This window comes from Crocuta crocuta, unplaced genomic scaffold (genome assembly GCF_008692635.1).
Source record: "Crocuta crocuta isolate KB4526 unplaced genomic scaffold, BGI_CrCroc_1.0 scaffold260, whole genome shotgun sequence".
Taxonomy (NCBI): domain Eukaryota; kingdom Metazoa; phylum Chordata; class Mammalia; order Carnivora; family Hyaenidae; genus Crocuta; species Crocuta crocuta.
In genome coordinates, this window is record NW_027527525.1 from 1,560,804 (window position 1) to 1,584,105 (window position 23,302).

At 42.9% G+C, this 23,302-nt stretch overlaps 1 long non-coding RNA gene and 2 other non-coding genes across 9 annotated transcripts in view; 2 read left to right on the forward strand and 1 right to left on the reverse strand.

Annotated features, from left to right (window-relative positions):
• The window catches only part of LOC144231622 (uncharacterized), a 438,506-nt gene that overhangs the window by 212,716 nt on the left and 202,488 nt on the right, over positions 1-23,302 (forward strand). The gene's annotated exons all lie outside the window — the stretch shown is intronic.
• Positions 7,109-7,216, forward strand: LOC144232177 (U6 spliceosomal RNA). The gene has a single exon (XR_013335325.1). It is a non-coding gene; the product is annotated as a U6 spliceosomal RNA (small nuclear RNA).
• Positions 17,603-17,687, reverse strand: TRNAQ-UUG (transfer RNA glutamine (anticodon UUG)). The gene has a single exon. It is a non-coding gene; the product is annotated as a tRNA-Gln (tRNA).

Sequence of the window (23,302 nt, forward strand, 5' to 3'; positions counted from 1 at the left end):
CAGGAAATTCTTGAATGAGAAAAGACAGTTATGAGATACCAACACCTAGATGACTAAGATGTTAGAATTGTCTGGCAAGAATTTTAAAGCAGCCATTATAAAAGTGCTTCTATGAGCCATTCTGAACATGATTGAAAAATAGAATAGAAAAATAGAAAGTCTCAGCAAAGAAGTTAAAGCTATGAAGAATAGCCAAATGGAAATGTTAGATTATCTTTAAAAAAAAAAAATACCCAACCAAACAAAAAATAAAACAAAATGAAAAACCCAAAAAAACTCAACAGTAAAATGGAGGAATAAGCAAAACTAGTGGTAAAACTTTAAGATAGAGCAATAGAACTGACCTAGTCTGAACAACAGAAAGAAAATAGAATTAAAAGGCGGGGAAAGCAAGCATCAGGGGTATGTGGGACTAAAATAAAAGATCTCAAGGTGCCTGGTGGCTCATTCGGTTAAGTGTCCAATTCTTAGGTTAAGTGACCAATTCTTAACTTCAGCTCAGGTCGTGATCTTACAGTTTTCCCCCACCGCCTCACCTTGGGCTCCACCCTGATAGCACAGAACCTGCTTGGAATCCTCTCCTTCCCTCTCTCTCTGCCTCTTCCGCCCAAATAAACTTTAAAAATAAAATAACAAAACTTCTAACACTGAGATATTGGCATCTCAGAAGGAGAAGAGAAAGAAGGTGGAACTGAGAAAGTATCTGAAGAAATAATGGGTACATTTCCCAGATTTGACGAAAGATAAACCTACAGATTCAAGATGCTGAGTGAACCTTGAACAGGATATGCCCAAAGACACCTATGCCAAGATACATCATACTAAAACTTCTAAAAACTAAGGAAAAGGCAAATCTTGAAATCACTATGAGAGACATGACGGTTACTCCCAGGGGGGAAACAACATGATTGACAATGTATTTCTCATCAGAAACCACCTCCATGGCCAGAAGGAAGTGGCGTCCTGTTTCTAAGGGCTGAAGGACAGGAAACTTTAACCCACGGTTCTATACCCAGAGACCATATTCTTATAGAACAGGGGGGAAATAAAGATATTCTAAGGTGTAGGACAACTGAGGGAATTTGTCACCAGCAAAGCAGACTCTCTAAAAGAATCCCCCTAAGCAAAAAATGAATGGAAATGGTAAAAACGTGTGTAAATATGACAGGCTTCCTTTCTCCTCCTGAGAGTTCTAAATTATGTTTAATAGTTGAAACCAAAATGATAGCGCTGTCTGATGTGGTTATCGGAGGGTGTCAAAGTGGAAAGTACTTAAAACTATTTTATCAATGGCAGAAGGTGAAAAAGAGTAAAAGTGGGGGGTGTGTGAGTAGGAAGGGGAAGTATAAGGGAAATCTCCATGGTGAGCGAATCGTTCTTTTTTCTTTATTTTTTTAAATGTTTTATTTATTTCTGAGAGAAAAAGAGAGAGACAACGTGATCAGGGGAGGGTCAGAGAGAGAGGAAGACACAGAATCCAAAGACAGGCTCCAGGCTCTGAGCTAGCTGTCAGCACAGAGCCCAATGCGGGGCTCGAACCCACAAACCATGAGATCATGACCTGAGCCGAAGTCGGACACTTAACCGACTGAGCCAGCCAGGCGCCCCTGAATGAATTGTTCTGTATCATGACTGCAGTGGTGCTTACGGGGATTCTAGGCATGTGATAACAGGGTATCGAACTTTGGGCCCACATAGCGCACTTTGGTCGATTTTCTGGTGTTGCTATCATTTGACATAGTGACATAATGTAAGGTGTCACTGTTTGTGAAATCTGAGTGAAGGGTGCATGACACCTCTTGGCGCTATCTCTCTAATCCCTAATTTAGTGAGTTAATAATTATAGATTGTGACTCTGTAATTATTTCAAAATAGAAAGTTCTAAAAAGCAAAGTGGATAGTGAATGAATAAACGAATATTGATGCATCCATCTGTATCAAGAATTCCATCCAGCAACACCTTGGGCAAATCTCCAATGGGTTATGCTGAGTGAGAGAAGGCACACAAGTATTTATATACTCCATGATTCCATTCATGTAATGATCTGGAGAAAGCAAAACCATAGGGAAACAATCTTATCGGTGGATTTCCTGGGGGTGGAATGGGCTACTCGAGGGAAATTTTGGGGTGATGGAAGTGTTCTGTAACTGGATCGTGGTGGTGATTACACAACTGTATACATTTTTCAAAACTCATAAAACAACCTCCATAACCTCAGTGTAAAAACAAAAAAAAAGGGAAGCATCATAATATACTTAACCATAGACAGAATAATTGAATGCTTGTGTTTCTCATTTTTTACTATCCCAAACCGTGCAGTCACAAACACCTGTGAGCACATAACTTCGTTTCTTTGTAGTATTTCTGTGGACTGTGTTCCCAGAAGTTGTTGTAAGAGTGGATAGAGAGGAGTAAGGAGATAAATACTATGAACATTTTTATAGCCTTTGAAAAATAATTGCAAAATTCGTTCCCAGAAATTAACTTTCTTGTAACTGGCTCAGAATGCCCTAAGAGAGTCTGAAAGTACTTCTTTCTCCACACCTTTGTGGGCATCAGGAGTTTGACTGCTACTGCCCATTAGTTCTATTTGGTTCAGATATCTCTTCTTGATAATTGAAGGGCTTGTATTTACTTGAGGCTTTATAATTACGGCATATAGGATTAGTGGGGCAGAACTGAACCCACGCTATTTACAGTTCACTAAACATCCCCTTAAACATCCCCGCACATGTATGACAAGCTATAAATACTTTCCATTTATAACTAGAGTGTGTGGTTCTGGTAATTACCAGCAATTTTCTTCGCCAGAATATTGGTGACATCTGTAGACAGGAGAATTAGGGAGGTGTGTCTCTCCTGGTTCGAGGATGAGCCCTTCCTTTTTATCTTCATCCTTTGTCCTCTGTTTCTCTGTTATTCTCCCATTGTCTTCTTGTCCCATTCAACTGTATCCCTTTTTTTACTTATCCCTTTTTTACAGATCTATTTCACAATCCAGTGATCCCTTGATTTTGGTTTGGGCTGATATTATTGATGAATTCTGTGTCATAAAAGGTTCAGTTTGTCACAAACTGCTCAAAATACACATTGTGGGATCTAGTGTCTTCATCTGGTCTTCTGTAATGTCAAGGATACAGTCCCCTATTTGCTGTCATTGGGTATGCCCAATACCATACCCCAAGGAGGTGTGGCCTCCCCTCATACTTTCTTTGCAAAATGGACCTGCTGCAGTGGCTACATTTTGGAGTGCTTTGTGTCCACACTGCAGGGACGGGCCGTGTTTTATAGCCTCTCCTGGCATTTGGCTGAATCCTAACAATTTCTGGGTAGGAATTACCCTACAAAGTAATTCCCTACTTAATGAGAAGACTAGTCCCATTTTACTTCCTCTCTTGCCCGTGGGCATGTTTTCATCTACTCTGCGGCGTTCACTTTTCAGATCCCTCACTGAAGACCACGCAGACACCCCTGCTTTGCCCCTGTTTTGCATATACAGAGTACAACAGCAGAGCCTTTCCATATGGGCGCTGCCACTGGAGGAGATCCTCTAAACGATGTGTGATGGAAAGAGCTGCGAAGCGGTGGCAGAGACTAATTTGGGACGTAAATGCAGTGCCATTCCTGTTGGCTACAGCCAAGTCAATTTTCATGAGCAGCTTTATTCAATATTCTTTACAAGAAAGCCATCACTTAACCAGTCCGCGTGGCTTCTGCTGGCCAAATCCCACGGCACAAATATGCTAGAGACATCCACTCTTGTTTCTAGCAAGACTTGGCATAATTTTAAAACTGTTCAATCAACTCTGTAAATATGAATTAAACATTTATGGTTGTATTAAATATTCGAAAGATAGGAACCAAAACAGTCTATCAAGTAATTGTACATATTTGTGCATTTACAAAATGCATATTCATGAGAGCTATGTAAATATATATTTAGTCATTTCCTCTTCCATGTGAAGAGCCACGGCTGAACTACAGATGGTAACTTTCTTGCATCTAATTACAAGAATGACACAGTAAACCACTGTAGGGTTGTTCTTAGATAAAGATCGTTGTTACTTGGCCATTCCATGAGTTCAGTGCTCTTAGAATTGAGGAGAAGAAAGTTCTAGAACATGCCCGTCCTTGTGGCAGTCATTTGAGAAAGAAGTGGCAGTTGCCCTGCAGATAAGTACCCTATTGTGCCAGTCTTGTTCCCCACAGAAGTGGCTTTCATTCTATTTTCCACCAAGAGTCACAAAAGGGAATATATATGTGTGTGGGACATGTCTAGGGTATGCACAGCTCTGATGGTCCAGCCATAGCTTCACCCTTTCTCTTACACTCAGAAGGCATATTGGTTGCGAGCAGTGAGAATGCTGATATTTTGGGGTTAATATTTACTTCATTCTAATTTATTCAAAAAGATCTCCAACTCTAGTATGGTATTTATTAATAGTAACATGACTGGCACCCCTTCTCAAATGTTCATGACAATTCTTGTGGATCCTTCTGCCACATCTGAGGACTCCGGGTAAAGAGATTGCTGAGATTGTACATGTTCTCACTTTGTCTTTGTTGAAGATCTGATGTGAAAATCTGAGAATCGGAGTTTTCTAAAAGGATCTGTTTCCTAAGGTCCTGACACTCTTATTAACACTGTCAACTCATTCACTCAGCAAAGATTCTGTGAGACCCAGTGTGGGGTGGGGTACGAGTACTTGCTCTCAGACACTAAGTCTCTCCCTGTGCCGTCCACTGTTCCTCAAGCATTCTGAGGAGAGAGAGAGAGAGAAAGGGGAAGGCAATAACAGAGAGAGAGAAAGTTAGAGAGAGAGAGAGAGAGAGAGAGAGAGAGAGAGAGAGAGAGAGATTGACCAAGAGATATAGCTGGATCTCCATATCCCTGAAATTTGACTAGCTGGCCCCACTGCTCTGCATTCTTGAGTGAAATAGGCAAAAATAGAAATGGCTATTTATTTCTATTATTTATTTCTAGACACTGGCTGTCACTAGTTATCAAGTGGGGCTTTAGCCTAGTTAGCTGATACTTGGGCAAGCCCCTAGAACTCAGGTTGACTGCGGAAGCAGAGTGGGCATGGTCAGTGTCTCTTGGATTTTCTCTTTTGGAAACAAAGGGATTTTGATTCAGTAGTAAGTTAGCAGTAAGAAACGACTCCCGGATTGGGAGGACCATGTGGTTACTCAGGTGGAGGTAGCCTTTCTGGATCTTCCCGTCTCACTCAGAGAAAAAGGCAAAGTCCTCACTCCGTGACTCCCCCCAACCCCCAGGTGTAGACTTTGTATCTCACTAGTCCTCTACTCATTGTTCCCCACCTACTGGGCTCCTGCCACTCCTTGAATCACCCCAGATCCTTCTGCACCTCCTGTACCCTCCACCCAGTGTGCTCAGCCTGTCATTTGTGAGGCTACTTCTCTCACTACCTTCAGGTCCTTATTTAAAAATGACCTTCCCAGTGGGATCTTCCATGACCCTCCTATTCAAGACTTAACTGTTGTCTTAAAATTACATTTCCTATCCTTACCATTTCTTCTAAGTACTTCGTGCTAACACACTGTACTTGTTTATCATCTTAGTGCCTAGCGCCCCACTGCAGTGTGCATGCCACAGGGGCACGGGTGTTTGACTATTTTGTTCACTGCTGTATCCAAGCATCCTGAACAGGGCCAGCCACATGGTAGAATTCAATATTTACTAAATGAATCAATGATTCCATGCTTAAAAACAAGGAGATTTCATAGAGAAGCAGGAGAAAGAAACATCACACAGACAAGGGACTATGTATTGAGGTGGGGGGTGGGGGAGATGCTGATGTGTTTCCTGGAAACTTTCCAGTTCCTACTTCTAATCTCTAATGAACCTGGGTTTTATTTCCTGTCCGCGGTCTCTTCCTGTAAAACTATCCTTTTTCTAAACTACCTTAAGTGGGTTTGTCTTTCCTGCAACTAAAAAATCTCTAAGCAAATGGAATAGATTCAAACTAAGAAGCTCTAATTGTTTTCTGAGCACCCAGGGTGCACTGGAGGGTGGGGTTCCCATGCAGCAAACAGTTTTGTGGGTATCTCTCCCAGATAACTAGGTCACAGACAACTGGTGTTTCCCCATGTGGCAAAGCGGGACATGCACAGCAATCCCTGCCTCCTCTCTCTTTGCTTTTCAAGCATTGCTGAATGCCTCCTAATGATTTCATCTGCTTGCAAGTCTGCTGGGTTTTCTACTTTCATAGAAGGTGGTGGTGCCAGGGGCTGATGCATGCTCTGACTACCGACTTGAAACATGCTTTGATGAATTAGCGCAACCCGGCCAGCCATTTACTTTAAATTTTACCCTTGATTCTTCCTCTAGCAAACAATTAAGGAGCAGCAGTGGCTTCCTGCAGGGGAGACCAATGCCTTCTGTCCTCTGCGGAAACAGCTTTGGCGTTCTTCCAAAAGATGAATGGCATGGACAAGGAGCTCCCGTCTCCCTCAGCTTTTAAGCATCCAAACATTTAAATGCTTACAATAAAGTAAAATAAATAAAGTCAAGTCACAAACGAGGAAACCAGTCTAGGTTAGCAGAGAATCCTATGACTTGATACCGGGGCTACAAAATGCATCCTTGAACTTAGCAATGCAGTAAGCCAAAGAGCATGGGGAGGGCACATGAATGGCTGGGCCCAGGGAAAAGACGCCATGTTTTCCTCCTCGCTGGATGAGTAGCCCCAGCCAACCTCAAAAGCTCCTGAATAGGAGGAAAATGTCTCTTTAACAGTATTAAGGGACAATTTATTATGTGTAGCCTTCCAGGGAAGCACAATGTCAGTGCAGGCCCATTGCATTTGCATTATTTCCAGACAACAGCAGCAGCAGAAAAGGACACTGATTTATTTCAGAGCAAGCACAGGTGAATTTAATGTCCGTTGGGACTGAGCCAGGGAAGACTTAACCCACTCTGGGCTCTCAAGTGCTTGAGGGGGTAACGCAGGGTTTTTGGAAGGGTCCTAGTAGCCTCTGGCTAAATTCAGCTTCCCTGAACCAGTATTATTTGATCACCTGGTCAGAAAAGCTCTTGTAGAGTAAAGGGGATGGAGAAAATTGTGTTTCAGGGTAGAAAATCTGGTGCTGATCTTGGCGGCACATATACTAAACATTGGAACGATACAGAGTAGACTTGCACGGCCCCTGTGCAAGGGTAACACACAAATTTGTGAGGCGTTCCATAGTTTTTAACTGGAATGAAAATAAAAACAACAAATGAATGAATAAACGAACGAACGAATGAATGAATAGAAAATCTGGTTTATGCCCTGGCCCAGCTAATTTCTTTCTCAATGACCTGGGCTAATAATTTAGTTCTTTTATTTTTATTTTTTACTTTAAAAAAAAATAATTTAGTCTTTTTAAGACCCAATTATTTCTTTGTAAATGAGTCTGGGGACACTGCCGTACAAGCTGGTAGTGAGGATCCAGTAAGCAAATGTATTAGAGAGTGCTCTGTGAATTGTATACATACCATTGTTTGGAGCTGACATCAGTTTGGGATTCCTAGCAAATAGCTTTATCCCAGAAGAATCATCCAGAAGAAGGTAATCACAATTACTCTTTGTACCCTGGCATTTGCGCATTATAAAACTGTGAAAGGTCATGGTGGAAAGTCTGATATGGCTCTTCCCAACCTCTTGTTGGGCAAATGGAGAAACCAGTTGTAGGAAAGGAAGTGGACTGAACATCATGGGGGATGAGGTGAATCTTCATTATCTTTGCTCAGCTCCTTATAAGTATGTTTCAGAATGCCATGTTCATCATAAGAGTTCAATAAATGCTAGTAGACGGGCGCTTGGGTGGCTCAGTCGGCTAAGCGTCCAACTTCGGCTCAGGTGATGATCTCATGGTTCGTGGGTTTGAGTCCCACGTCAGGCTCTGTGCTGACAGCTCGCTCAGAGTCTGGAGACTGTTTCAGATTCTGTACCTCCCTCTCTCTCTGACCCTCCCCTGCTCACGCTGTCTCTCTCTCTCAGAAATAAATAAATCGTTAAAAAAAAATTTTTAAAAATGCCAGTAGAAGTGACAGAATTCACTCACTGTCAAACACAACAAGTGTTGCTGTTGACAATGGCAATTAGAATCTTTTCTTTTTAATGTACACTCCAAGTATCTTTTCCTTTTTTAAAACAGTATTGATTTATTTATTTTGAGAGAGAAAGAGGGAAAGATCAGGGGAGAGGCAGAGAGAGGAGAGAGAGAATCCCAAGCAGGCTCCATGCTGTCAGCACAGAGCCCAACACAGGGCTTGATCTCATGAACCATGAGATCATGACCTGAGCTGAAATTAAGAGTTAGATGCTTAACCAACTGAGCCACCTACGCTCCCCTAAGAATCTCTTCTTTAAATATAAAACCTTGCAAGGACTGTATTTGCTGATTACCTGAGTCGTCTTGAAGAGGAACACGGCTCAGATAAGCCGGCAACATCCTGGTAAAAGCCACTAGCTTTGACTTCTGATGGCAATCCTTGAAATCTTGAAGAGCACCTCTTTCTTATCAGACCATACAGTTGGATAAATTTACAAAAAATTGCCCAATGCATTACCTTATTTAATTTCCGAGAAGTCTGATAAAGTAGGCACTATTATTGATTTTCATTTCCCAGAATAAGATGTTGAGGCTCTGAGAGTCTGTACTACCTGCTTATTGATGCCAGGACTGGAGTTTGAACACAGAAACTCTTGATTGCAAGTGCACGCTGTTAGTACTACCCTATGAAATATGAAATAGGCATCCTTTGCTTCTGTTTCTCCTTCCTTCCTTTTCCTCTCTCCTTCCACCCAACCTTTGTTTCCCAGCAGCTCTTCCTAGCATGGCACTAGGTGACACGCTGGGCATGGAAGCAGGTGAACAATGAATGGGACAGGCCCTGTCTTTGAAAAGTTAACAATCTACTGAAAAAGAGGATCTACAAGTAAAAAGGTAATTCCAAATGCAGGTCATCTTCGCTAATCATGAACCCTAATTGAGTAGAGCCTAAAAGGGTAAACTGACAAGCATCTAACTACCAGGAAGATGGGAGAGGGAGATAGACCCCTGTCCCGGACACTGCTATTGCTTTCATTCTGGAAAAAATCATTCACTGGGTCCCAGGCTGCCCCTTTCACAATACGCAGGCTTTCAAAGTCCATGCCTTCAACTTCCCCGCTCTCTTTGGTGTGATGAATGAAAGACGGGTGTGACACATCCAAGTGGAATCTGCAAATCGCTGCTTCTTTAAAACCTACTTTTCTAAATAACCAATAAAACAAGTCTCAACACTCGTTTCTCATTCAGGGAGTTCATTCAACCAGGAGCCCTGGAGGAAGGAAGCTACTCCCTACAAACTGTTCTCTTTTCAGGGCTCTCGTCTGAAACTGAAACTCATCTCCCCACTCTTCCCCTTTGCCTGCCTTGCTTTAATTCTGAGTCAATTAATCTGTAATCCCTTCTGGTTTCCCTCCTTTGTCTGCCTTCACTTTGTCTAAACAGCAGAATTGGCTGTGTTTGCCAAATGAATTATTCCATCCCAAAGTGTGTCCAAGTCTGGAAAAAACTACCCAACAGGCACCCAGTAATGATTTGTTCAATGGATAAATGAATGGTTGAATGAAGAAATGGATGATATCCAGGTTTGAATATGCTATCATTTACCAGTTGCTGACCTTAAGAAAGCTATTTAATCTGGTTGTGCCTCAGTTTTCTGTCTTTGGAAACGGTGTGCAGAAGGTATAGAAATGTCTGTACTTATGTACTATATAAAGCACCTGTGATTATATAAAGTATACCTGGTACTCAAAAAATGGTAGCCATGATGCTTATCATTATCATTATTAAAGAGACCTGAGAGCCTCAAGAGGAATGTTCCTGTAGGGTGAGGAGGCTCAGGGAGTATTTCTGTTAGCTCTGAGGAATATAGGATTTAAAGAAGCAGGGGGAAAGGTGCAGGGAAAGGCATCTCAGCTTGTAATCCTGGGGTAAGGGGGTGAGATCTGAAATCTTCTGAAGATAGGAAGGTTAAGGTGAAAGGTGGGGAATTAGGTAAAACTGTAGAAGAAAGCGAGGGGATGAAGAAAAGTATATGAGTAAATGGGTCCCTAAAATGGTTAGTGATTATGTATTATACGATTATTGTGTGTCACTGAAATATGGCACCAACTGTGTCCAAGAAGGGCTGCTGGGGCCCGGTGCCATGTGGTTGTTAAGGGTGACAGCACAGGGGTGCCTAACGTGCTGTGGGGGCACCGAGGAAAGAGGATGGCACTGTCCTTGGGCATCTCGGAGAGGTCTCATCATGAAGCCCCTGGCTCATCAGAGATTCCCTCTTCCTCACTCTCTCAGTTGGTCACTCACTCATTACGTACATATTCTTGAGCACCTGCTTACTTGCTAGATGTAGAGTTGGGTGCTAGGGACATAGTTGGAACCAGACCAGACTCAGTCATGGGGCTTTGAGGTTAGTAGATCTCCTGGTGTTGATGGGGAAGATGCCACTCCGGGAAGAGACAGTGGCGTGACAGACAGCATGGCAAACTTTCAAACAAGCCTGGGCTTTCACCAGCAGACCAATGGGAACAGCAGGGGTGTGCACAAGCCAAGTGTCCTTTGGGGTTGAGGCTGACATAATATGCCAGGTAAAGGAGCCGATGGGAGACGGTAAGCAGGGAGATTCGTGTTTCACATGATGACAGGTGGGTTGGAGGCAGGTGGGTTGGAGGAGAATGAGATGGCCTTTTTAGAGAAATAATGAGGAAGAGAGTGGAGGGCTCCTGAAGAAAGCAAATTGAACTACAGAGTCAGATGGTGAGAGGTGAAAGTATGTTTCTGGATGTAGAATTCTCCCCATAGTCAGAGATGAAAGAGAGAGTGCCAGCCATTAGCTGTTGGCTGGGGAGGGGCATTGAGCCCCTGGATGGAGGAAGCAGCCTAGGGGTGGGAAGGAAACAAACTTCAACCTGACGCTTCTAACTGACCAGCAGGTCTGATGGTCTGATTCTGAGAAGTGTGATGCCTAACATCTCCCCTCCACAGGGACTCACCCTGACCCTCTGAGAATAAGAGGGTGGGTTCATTGGGCATCATTTCCATTCTTTGTAAGGGGATACATTTATGACATCTGAGGAAGAGTCAACCAGTCCACCTAGGGCTGAATTTGAGGTTCATAATGACTTTGGGTGGAAAAGGGTGGAGATGAACAGCAAATCACTCAGAATTCCATGTGTAAAACATAAAACAAACACATCTTGATTTATCACCACTTTTGTGAAATCTCTTCTCTCCAGTTAATGTCTTCTTTTGCCAGGGGAAGAGGCATGAAGAAAAACAGGAAGCGGGACAAAACATAAGCGACTCTTAAATACAGAGAGCAAACTGAGGGTTGCTGGAGGGGTTTGGGGTAGGGGGATGGGCAAGGGGCATTAAGGAGGGACACTTTGGATGAGAACTGGGTGTTATATGTAGGGGATGAATCACTGGATTCTACTCCTGAAATCATTATGGCACTAGATGCTGACTAACTTGGATGTGGATTTAAAAAATAAATAGTAAACAAAAATTTAAAAAAGGAAAAGAAAAAACCCAGAAAAGTCAATGCAAAGAATTTTGTAAAGTCTCTGTCTCTCACTTACATTTCTTTCCCACTCAGAGTCTCTTTTTGTGCTGCACACCATGGAGACTACAGACAGAAATTCCTCAAAAATTTCTTTCTGCCACCACCGCTGGCTCCCACTGCACTTCTTACATTGCCCCAGTGACATTTCCTTAACTACAGAGCCGTCGTCTTTACTTTTCTCATGTGGAGGAAGCACTGAACCCTTTTCTTTAGTAGTCCCATCATTTGAAGAAGGGTCTGGCATGCCCCCAAATAAATAAATATTTGCTACATAAACTGAATTATTAGCGGTGGCTAACATGTGTTCTGGCATTCTCTAGTACCTACTTTTGCAAGGGACACTCGTGGAGATGAGGGGAAGAGAAAGTTTCAGGCAAGAACACTCTTTCCTATTCACTCTTCATGTCACTGCCCATTTTGTGTGCTTAAAAAGAAGAATTTACTTCAGACGAAACTGCATGTGGTGTCCTGCAGTGGCTCATAAATTCCAGTTGGCAGAAACAGCTGGGCTAGTTGCCTAAGAATGTCTAAAGATTCTGATTCAGTAGTTTCGGGGTGGACCCTGGAATGAAAAAAAAAATCTCTATAGCTCTGTATCTCTGTATGTATGTATCCATCCATCCATCCATCCAACCATCCATCCATCCATCCAACCATCCATCCATCCATCCATCCATCCATCCATCTTCCCAGGTCATTCCAAACTTTGGGCAGTGCCATTGAGAGGCAGGAACACCACCACTGGAGTTTGGAAATGTGGGTTGGAATTTGGAGATCCACCACCGATTAGTAACTGGGACAGGAGCTTATTTTCTATAAGCCTTAGGGAGCCTGTCTGTAAGATGACAACAATAATCTACCTCTCAGGGCTCTTTGGAGGTATAATTAAGTAAATCTTGTAAACAACAGAGACACATAGTAGGCTCTCAGTGGATGTTAGTTGAATTTGAACATACATGACAGAAGAAAGAACAGGGAGACCAAGGTGTCTGGGACAGCTTATAATGAGGCTGGAAAAATAAAGGGTTTGGATTTGGACAGAACGTGATGATTCAGCCGTTTGTGTTTTATTTATTTATTTATTTTTTAATTTATTTCTAGGAGAGAGAGAGAGGAGAGAGGAGCGTGAGCAGGGGAGGGTCAGAGAGAGAGGGAGTCACAAGCTGAAACAGGCTCCAGGCTCTGAGCTGGCAGTCAGCACAGAGCCCAACGCGGGGCTCGAACCCAAGAACCACGAGATCATGACCTAAGTGGAAGTCGGACTCTTAACCGACTAAGCCACCCAGGCGCCCCCAGCCTTTTGTGTTTTAAATGGCTTGGGCTGTGGCAACATAGAGAGAGGCCCTTGCNACCATCCATCCATCCATCCATCCATCCATCTTCCCAGGTCATTCCAAACTTTGGGCAGTGCCATTGAGAGGCAGGAACACCACCACTGGAGTTTGGAAATGTGGGTTGGAATTTGGAGATCCACCACCGATTAGTAACTGGGACAGGAGCTTATTTTCTATAAGCCTTAGGGAGCCTGTCTGTAAGATGACAACAATAATCTACCTCTCAGGGCTCTTTGGAGGTATAATTAAGTAAATCTTGTAAACAACAGAGACACATAGTAGGCTCTCAGTGGATGTTAGTTGAATTTGAACATACATGACAGAAGAAAGAACAGGGAGACCAAGGTGTCTGGGACAGCTTATAATGAGGCTGGAAAAATAAAGGGTTTGGATTTGGACAGAACGTGATGATTCAGCCGTTTGTGTTTTATTTATTTATTTATTTTTTAATTTATTTCTAGGAGAGAGAGAGAGGAGAGAGGAGCGTGAGCAGGGGAGGGTCAGAGAGAGAGGGAGTCACAAGCTGAAACAGGCTCCAGGCTCTGAGCTGGCAGTCAGCACAGAGCCCAACGCGGGGCTCGAACCCAAGAACCACGAGATCATGACCTAAGTGGAAGTCGGACTCTTAACCGACTAAGCCACCCAGGCGCCCCCAGCCTTTTGTGTTTTAAATGGCTTGGGCTGTGGCAACATAGAGAGAGGCCCTTGCTGGCTGATCTGTATCCCAGGGGGGCTGAGGAAATCCTTCTTGGGCAGTTGTCAGTCCAACCCAGAAAGTAATGGGATTAAACCCCAAAGAAGTCAAGAACTGAGAAATCCATTCTGTGGTCAGTGTGAGAAGCTCTCTTTGCTTGGGGTGGAGGCGGGGAGAGTGACCACTTCTATAGGTGCTACTAAAGGGCAGGTCCAAGATGTGGGGCTGGGGTGTAGGATGCTTGGCAGACTGGGCAGCCTTACAGAGAAACAATTTGTCCAACACCAGGGTTCAGAGGACAGACCCCTCTGTCTGTAGCCACACACGGAGCTCCAAGGCCAGCTGTAACCATGTGCTTTTCAAGGAATAAATCTTCTGCAAGCTTATGGCAAAGCTGATATAACTCCATGAACCAAAATGTCTATTGTGTGCTTATAATGTGCAAATATGGAAGGAGCCTGGAGCTTAGGAATGTGGTGTCACTTCTTTTCTTCCCTTTGCCCGTTGTGGAGACTTTGGGCATGGCTCTTATCTCATTCGATAGAAATCATTTGAGTTCGACTTCTCTGCTAGTCGCTAGTCGTTTGTTTTTGTTTTTGTTTCTCCTGCACTGAGCAAAGTGCTTAGCACATAAAAGACACTGAAGATATTCAAAGTGGCCTTTTGAGGAAATTGAACTGTGGGCCAGGTACTATGTAGATATATACATATATAGTGTTTATTTATTTTTGAGACAGAGAGAGGGACAGAGCCAGCAGGCAGGGGGCAGAGAGAGAGGGAGATACAGAATCTGAAGCAGGCTCTAGGCTCTTTGCTGTCAGTACAGAGGCCGACCTGGGGCTCAAACCCACAAACTGCGAGATCATGACCTGAGCCAAAGTTGGATGCTGAACCGACTGAGCCACCCAGGTGCCCCTAGGCGCCAGGTACTTTTAAATTGGCTTATGCATCAACTATGCATTTAATTGGCTTCAGCATAGCTTTTGTGCTAGGAGTTATTTTATGTTTCAGAGTCAACATGACCAGTGTCCTGAAGTCTCAACTCTTCCTAAGACATTGGTGAAAGAAAGGCAGGGAACTTAACTGTTGGATTTATAAGGAAGGAAATACGTAATAACTTTCAAATGAACCTTGATATGTTATAAAGTAGGATGTTAAATTTGCATGGGTTTGGAGATTAAAACGGACATCAAGGGGCACATGGGTGGCTCAGTCCGTTAAGTGTCCGACTTCAGCTCAGGTCGTGATCTTGCGGTTCATGGGTTCGAGCCTCGCATCGGGCTCTGTGCTGACAGCTAGTGTAGAGCCTGGAGCCTGTTTCAGATTCTGTATCTCCCTCTCTCTCTGACCCTCCCCTGCTCACGCTGTCTCTCTCTCTCAGAAATAAACAAAACATTAAAAAAAAAAAAAGGCAAAGTCTTCCTCTTTCTGTCATGACCACCCAGATATGCAGTGTTCCTTGGGTTGTGCTGACAGTCATGTGTGGTCAGTTCTGCGAAGGCAAGGACTGATTTTGTTCCCTGATGAATCCCTAGCATCAAGCACAATGCCTGGCTCATATGAGGCACTCAAAAAAAATTTGCTGAATAAGTGAAAGAGTGCTTTCTGAATTATTCTTCACATGCTTCTCACTTCAAATAGAGTGTAAACTCCTGGAAGGTGTGTCCTGATTATGTTTGGGTCTCTGATGCCTGACATGTAATAAGTTCTTGCCAAATGTCCATCTCATGCTTCATTTTATATCCACTGAGCCTAGTACAGTGCTCTGCAAACACCAGGCACTGTGCCTTTTTACAAGTGATGCTAGCTTTGGGGTCACGGAGAGGTATGATCAAATCCTGTCTTTGCTAATTACCACTTTGAACACCTTTGTAATTAATCTCCTTGTCCATGGAATGAGAATAACAGTTCCTACTTTCTAGGAAGGATACCAAATATCAATGATATCTTTTGCATGAGACATTTGTCACATAGCAAGTCTTCAGCAAATGCTAGTCCTCTCTTCCTGGTTGCTTCTGTCTTCTTTTCAGACAGTTATTTATGTGTCTTGAATGAGATTTGGAAGGGCTACATTTTGGTTCTAATTTTCAGCGTTAGCCTCTGGTTCCACAGAATGAGGTTCTTACTTGACTTAATTCTAAGAAAATCCCTTACAGCATTTGAGGTTTACTTTTTCTATCAGAAAAATGGGTATGACATTTGCAATCATTTCCTGGTGGTGTTCTGGGAAGAAGAATGAGATAATGTCTGGAAGGAGCCTTGAGCTTTGGATATGAAAGGTGCCACATAAATTCAAGGCCCAGAAGTTCTATGATATTACTCTTCAATGACTTCCTGGATTATTTTAGAGAGCAGGAGGCCACCTGACCTGCAGACACAGAGTTATTAGCTCTGTCCCCTTCCTAACAGCTCTTTGAAATAATTTGAAAGCATCCTTGAATGTTGCTTTGCTTTGCATCTGCCCCTGCCCTTCCCCTGTTTCCCTGCTCTGAGGTTGGAGGTAATTGTTTTTGGGGTGGAAGGAAAAGTGAAGTAATCCCAGGAATACTTGCCCCATGGTCAGGAGATCAGGGATTAAGTCCTGACTCTCACTCTCACTGGCATTCAGCATATCAATGACCATTTCTAGGTCTGGTCCAAAAACAATGAGGCTGGAGTGGATAATCTTCGAGCTCTTAACCAGCCTTAAAATTGTGGACAAGATGCCTGTCAGAAGAGCATAGTAGGTGTGGAAGTAGAGCTAAAAATACTGGCAGAGCACAGACAGGAGAGACTCCTTACTAGGAAGGACCATTGGAGGAATGGAGGGTGGGAAGGGCCATGAGCAATCTGATTAGGCAGGTCCTCGAAATCCAGGCAAAGAAGTTGCGAACTGGTGTCACATAGGCTTTCCTTCTTCTAGGAGGAATATGGAGGCAAAACTCAGCAACACCATGGGCTTTGGAGCTAGATTGACTCCTTGGCTTTACCACTAATTAGTTATATCACTGGTCAAGTGCTTTCACTTTCAAAATCTCAATTTTTATTTTCTATAAAGCAGCAATAAAATACCCACCTTATGAGGTTGTTATGAACATTAGGTGCTATAGCACAGGTGAGTGGATCTTCCTTGTTGGTGGATTCTGTTTCTGTGAACTTGCCTACTTGCTACAATTGACTTGCGACCCCTAAATCAAGACTGGCTGTGCTCTCACAGTTGTTTATGAATATGCCCAGAGTGGCAAATGTTTGAGTCACTCAACACGTATGTTCCCAGCTGAGGTCGAACAAGGAAACCTTCTGCCTTCGTGTTTTAGCTCTTACATTGTAAACAAGTGTCCTTTCTGCAGTCTATTTAGTGCCAAGTTTTTCACGTTTTTATGCTCGTTGTTGGTGACTTTGCTGTTTAAAATGGTCCCTGAGCATAGTGCCAAAGTGCTATCTAGTGTTCCTGAGACTAAGAAGGCTGTGATATGCCTTCTGGAGCAAATACATGTGTAGATAAGCTTCATTCAGGCGTGGGTCATCCTGTTGGTGGCCATAAATGCAATGTTAACAAATCAATGAATATATTACATAAGGTGCAAATAAGGAGATGATGAGCAGTTGTCTACAGATAGAATATTTGTACCAATCCTTCACAGGGAGATTTCATACATTGAGCTAATGGTCAAACCATTAGATAAAGCTTCTGTGTATTCCTTTGAGTGTGTGTGTGTGTTTGGGGGGAGTTTATTAACAACATCAGCAAAAAGCATTTTATCAGACAAATAAAATTTAAATCAACTATTTAAGAGAGTCCTTCCAGACTTTTGTTTCAATACCCTTGTGGTTTTTTGTTTTTTTTTTTGTTTTTGTTTTTGTTTTATTTCTGAGAGAGAGAGAGACAGCATGAGCAGGGGAGGGTCAGAGAGAGAGGGAGACACAGAATCTGAAACAGACTCCAGGCTCTGAGCTGGCAGTCAGCACAGAGCCCGACGTGGGGCTCGAACCCACGAACCATGAGATCATGACCTGAGCCAAAGTCAGACACTTAACCAACTGAGCCACCCAGGCACCCCTCAATACCCTTGTTTTATAGATGGGAAAATCAAGACCGAAAAGAGTGAAGTGAGTATATGAAATACTCATTCATTCGGTTTTCCATTTGGTGCCAGACCCAGGACAGGAAGCTGGATCTCAATTGACAAGCCCTTACGAATCATCCACTATATTCAGAGCATAGTTGCTGCTGGGATGATTGAGAGACTGAGGTTGCCTAGATCCAAAAGGGTGGTGTTATTGGTGGACAAGAGGTGGTTTGGAAGATGAGGTTAGAGGGGAGTAGAGATGAATCCTGACACAACAAAAAGAGAATTGGCTTTGAGTTCAGACAGATTCTACTCTGATATTGCTGTGGGATCTTAGGCAAATTGTATATCCTCCTAGATCTCCAGCTCCTTCACATATAAAATGGTGCTCATCTATGTTATGGATTGCCATGGTGATTAGAAATAATGAAAGCAAAGTGTCAGGCACATGGGAGGTGCAAGATAAATGGTTACTGTTGCTTGGAGTGTGAGCATGATTTTAGACTCTACTTCCTGGGCAAACGGATTCTTGCTGTGATACTAGCTGCAGATCTGTAGCCTCTTTGTGATTTTCCTAGTTCTGCATGGACAGTGAGCAGAATGCTACGCCCACTCCCTTCTGGCAAAAGGTGAACTGGTGAGCAGAGGAGGTTGATGTGTCTGCCCTTCCCCAACGTAGCCAGGATGAAAGCGGTGCATCTACTATGGGTTGGCTGTCCTCCTTTCCTGTGGTAGAGTAGATCCTCAGCAAGCTGGGTGTTACAACCTACTTGCACTAACCTTCAAGGAAGCTCAAAGGCAGTCTGGCTTTAAAATCTTTATGGATTTCCCCCCGCCCCACTCACTCTCTCATTCTCTTTCCTTGGCTTCCTTTTAATTTGATATGAAAGTTTGCATAGATGGTGTATGATTCCGTGTGTGTGTGTGTGTGTGTGTGTGTGCGCGCGCGCGCTTGCAAAATAGAGACATAAGCACGTAGGCTGTATTTACAGCCAGGAAAAGTTCCTGGCTGGCTGGAGACATAGGCTACTTTATACGGCTGAGAACAAGGTTTCTTCTTTTGCTGTTGATGGAGTTATTAACTTTCTGTGGTCTTTTCCCTCATGCAATGCACAATAAGGTGTTTTACTACATTAGTAGCCAAGGTGCTCTTCACCTCAAAATAAAATGATTGGTGTGAGTCAGTAGAGATCTAAGTGAATATAAATACATCCTTTTCATATCACAGATTGGTCATGAACTTTTCCTGCTCATTATTATCAGACAATTATCTATTGCCAACAGACAATAGAACCATTTTAGTGGGCTTGGGTGGGAGGAGAACTTATTGAAGTACGTTAGTTAGCTTTTTTGGGTCTCCGCGAAGCTAGAGTCAAACTTGGCATCTCTATGGACAAGAACCATATCCAAACTATATCATGAGAATGCACCAGCAGTGCATTCATCATTGCCATTGAGCACGGAGACCACAGCTCACATCCTGATCCTAGGATGCCAGATAGCTCACCTACACTCATCCTCAAAGCCAGCCATCACTGCCATCTGTAGCCAAAAAAAAAAAAAAAAAAATGGCTTCCATTCAGCATCTCCTTTTTCATCTTGATCACTTCTCAATTAGATTCTTATATGGACATGTGACTGGTGGGGCTGAGGTTGAGCATTGCAAGGGAGAGTGGGAAGGATGTGGAAAATCTCTAAAATATGGGAAACCTCAAATACCCATTAGAGTGTTCAGAGCTGGAAAACATTAAGGACAATCTGAGAAAGGCACAACTGCTCTTGGGTCCGCTATTGGACCTAAACTATAGACCAGGGCTTCTCAACTTAAGTACTCTTGAAATTTGGGACCAGACGATTCTTTCTTGTGAGGACCTATCCTGTACATTGTAGAATGTTTAGTAGCATCTCTGGCTTCCACCCACTAGGTACTAGTAGCATTGCCCTGTGTTGTTACACCAAAAATGTCTCTGAACATTCCCAGGTTTCCCCGGGAAACAAAACCTCCCCTAGTTGAGAACCACTGATCTAGATCATATACGTTTGGTGCACTGTGTGTGTATGAGTATGTTTGTGTGTATTATCTTATGCTGAAAGTAATTTTGGGAAAGTTGAGTAAACTAGATACGAGAGGCAGTAGGGAATGGGACTGAGGGTGGGGGAGTTCTCATAATATAAACATCGCAAGTGTAAAGTTTTGTCTGTTTTGTTCACAGATCAGTTTCCAGTGCCTAGTGCATAAAAATGCTCAATACGTTTTTGCTGAATTAATAAAAAAATTAAAATCCAAGTTCTTTTTTAAAGAACAGGCTCAATTTAGATATTCTGTCCTTTCATTAGACTAGATTTTGATTCCAAAAGTATAGTCACTCTACCACTAAGTTATGTACTGGCCCAAAGGTAGCAGCAGCCAGATGTAGGAAGCTCAGATGTCAAAACAGCGTGGATGTTACACACTCAGTTGACTCATAAGTTGTTTAACAATGGTCATACTTTCACTCTTCCCATTTCTTTGCAAAATGTGCATAATGTGTATTCTGATGCATCCTTTAGCTGAATTTGGACAACCTTGGTCAAGGAAGATGCTTGGCAGGCTTAGTACAATCAAGAGCCCCTTTTAATGTTTATGTTCAAGCTGAATTGAAATTTGCTGAGGACTCCTGGGTCTCTTTATTTGTTGATTACATATTTATTGAATCACATGTTGAGGATTCAGCCAGAGCAAGATAGACCAAGTCCCCCTCCTCATGGAAGCTGCATTCAGATGGTAGATAGAGAGAACTCATAAATAGAATAAGCCCAGAGAGCTATGAAAATGAGCACTGGAATGAATTTACAGGGGTGGAGTGAGGATGAGTGGTATTGAGAAAGAAAGCCTTGTTGGGGAAAGCTTCTGTGAAGGTATCTATCCTAAGAGCGGTGACACCAAGATATAGTCTTCAACTTTTGGCGCTTTCTCCTTCCCTGAGTCCTTGAGAGTAGGAAGAGATGTGTGTGCGTGTTGAATGAGGAGGACAGAGCAGAACTAGCAGACGTGTTCCTGTGATGCTTTAGGAACCCTTAGGATGCACATGCCTTTCTATTGAGAGTCTTCAGGTCCTTGCTATAGTTGGTATAGCTTTGAGCTCTTGTTCTTAACAGTTTTGAGTCCAGATCCTTTAGAGGATCTGAAATAAGTTAGGGAAACTCTCTCCAAAAAATGCATTGTAAATACAAATTTTGCATGCAGCTTTGGGTGTTCATGAGCTTGTTGAAGCCCATCTATAGGAAGCTTCCCTTGTGCCAACATTAAAAAATTCTGGGGTAATAATAGCAATAGAGACATTTATTATAACATAGATATGTCAGGTTCGGTGCTAACGACTTTATAGGTAATATCCTTGTCAACTGCCAATGGCCCTATGAGGCCAGTAGTATCACCAGCCCATTGAAAGAATGAGGAAATGGAGGCACAGAGCAAGTGAGAATTTCCTCAAAGTCACACAGGGATTATTCTGTTTAGTTGCTTTTGTAGTCTTCCAGGGAATATTTTTGTTGAGGACTTAAGCCATCTAAAGACTGTGTAGCTCTTGATGCTCTACTCTAGGGAGCTATGTTGGCAAATATCCAGGGTGAAGATAATGTCTTCTACCACTGTATTTACCTTCACACCTATCCCAGTTGTTGGTGCTGTGTGAGTGCCCAGAGCATTCATGGCCCCGACTCAGGAACCATACCTGTGCACAATATCGTACTCATTTTCCTATGTGTGTTGCCTAAAACCAGGTGCAATGGTGAAGTGTTCGAGGACAATGCTGTACTGATTGATAGTAAGGGATTTTATTGCTGTAGGTTACAGACTGTGTTTGCAATTACATGTGATGATTTCAGCATTAGAGAAGGGCTATCTCAGTGCTAAGACATTCTAGAGAAGGAGGCAGCAAACTCTTTCTATTGAGGGCTGAGTAGTATACATTTCAGGGTTAGAGGGCCAAGGTGCCATGCCGAGAGCTGTATGTAAGGATTTAAAGAGCGATTTAGGGGCTCCTGGGTGGCTCAGTAGGTTAAGCATCCGACTTCGGCTCAGGTCATGATCTAGTGGTTCATGGGTTCGAGCCCCACGTCAGGCTCCGTGCTGACAGCTAGCTCAGAGCCTGGAGCCTGTTTCGAATTCTGTGTCTTCCTCTCTCTCTGACCCTTCCCTGCTTGTGCTCTCTCTCTCTCTCTCTCTCAGAAATAAATAAAAACATTAAAAATTTAAAAAAATAAAGAGCGATTTAACATATATTCATTAAAAATGTAAAAAAATATGTTTAACTCATGAGCCATACAAAAATCTGGAAGGTTGGATTTGGCTCACAAGACTGATTTGTAGTTGGCTACTCTGCTCTAGAGCTAGACTATCTGAGCTCATATCGACCCTGACAGTGGATGGATGGATACGCTTCATTGGGTCATTTAGTCTCTCCGTGCCTCAGTTTCCTCATATGTAAAATGAGGATGGTCATGGTACCTACTTCATACAATCACTAGGATTAAAAGAGTCATTATGTGTGAAAGCGTACAAGAGTTCTTTGTCCCTCATCAAAACCGTATCAGTTTGCTTATTATTATTCCTTGGTTGTTGGATAAAAGGCATAGCCCAAGACAGGCCAGTGCTTTGGAATCCTTGCTGGGATGTGGAACCTGTGTGTGGGAACTGGCATAATATGACACTGGAAGACATATTTAAAAAAGTCTCTAAATCCAGAAAATGATAAATATATTAATAAGAGTTCCAGAGTCTTCCTTTTTCTTTTATCTTTTTATGCACGGAAGGAAACATAAATCTAGGGGTAAGTGCAGAGCTTGGTGGATAAGTTCTTCCATGAAAAAAATGATTATTTCAGTCAGTCTCCCTCCCCAGCCTCTCCCATTCTGAGTGTTTTGGGAACATTGGAGTAGGGACAGGGACAGAGGAGATGTGGGGGACAGACGCTATCCATAGGGAGGCAGGGGAGTAACTTTATTTAGCTTCTTCTCAGAATTTTGCCAGGTGCTTTAAGAAATAATCTCCTTTCTCCATTACTGTGCATAGCCGCTGTATAGGATGGGATTAATTAACCCTATAGTGTTGATGGAGAAGCAGAGAAACAGAAACATGATTAAGGTTTCACAGCCAATAAATGGAAGAACTGAGATTCAAATCCAGGTTTGCTTCATTCCAAAGCACCCAAGCCCATGCTGTTCTCAAGGTGCTATTCTGCCTCCTTGGGCAGGAGCTGTGGGAATATGCCCTCGGCAGGTGGTTATCTCTGGGTGTCTGGGATCCCAAATTCAACCACAGCCTTTTAATCAAACAAGAGCAGAGTCAAATCCTTCTGTGTCTTGTACTGACTGTATGGAGGCTCCAGGGACTGAAGATAGAAAGGGAGGTAGAAGAAGTCAGCACATAACAATGAGGTTCAATGTATATGCTCTACTTTGAATGAATCCCATTTATCAAGGTATGAGGATCACTATCCCTATATTGTTGAGAAAATCATTTTCATTGGCTATATAGTATTCTATCATATAAGTATACACCATAATGTGCCTAAACAAACCTCTTTTTGGGGGGCCATTTTGATTGGATCCAATTTTATG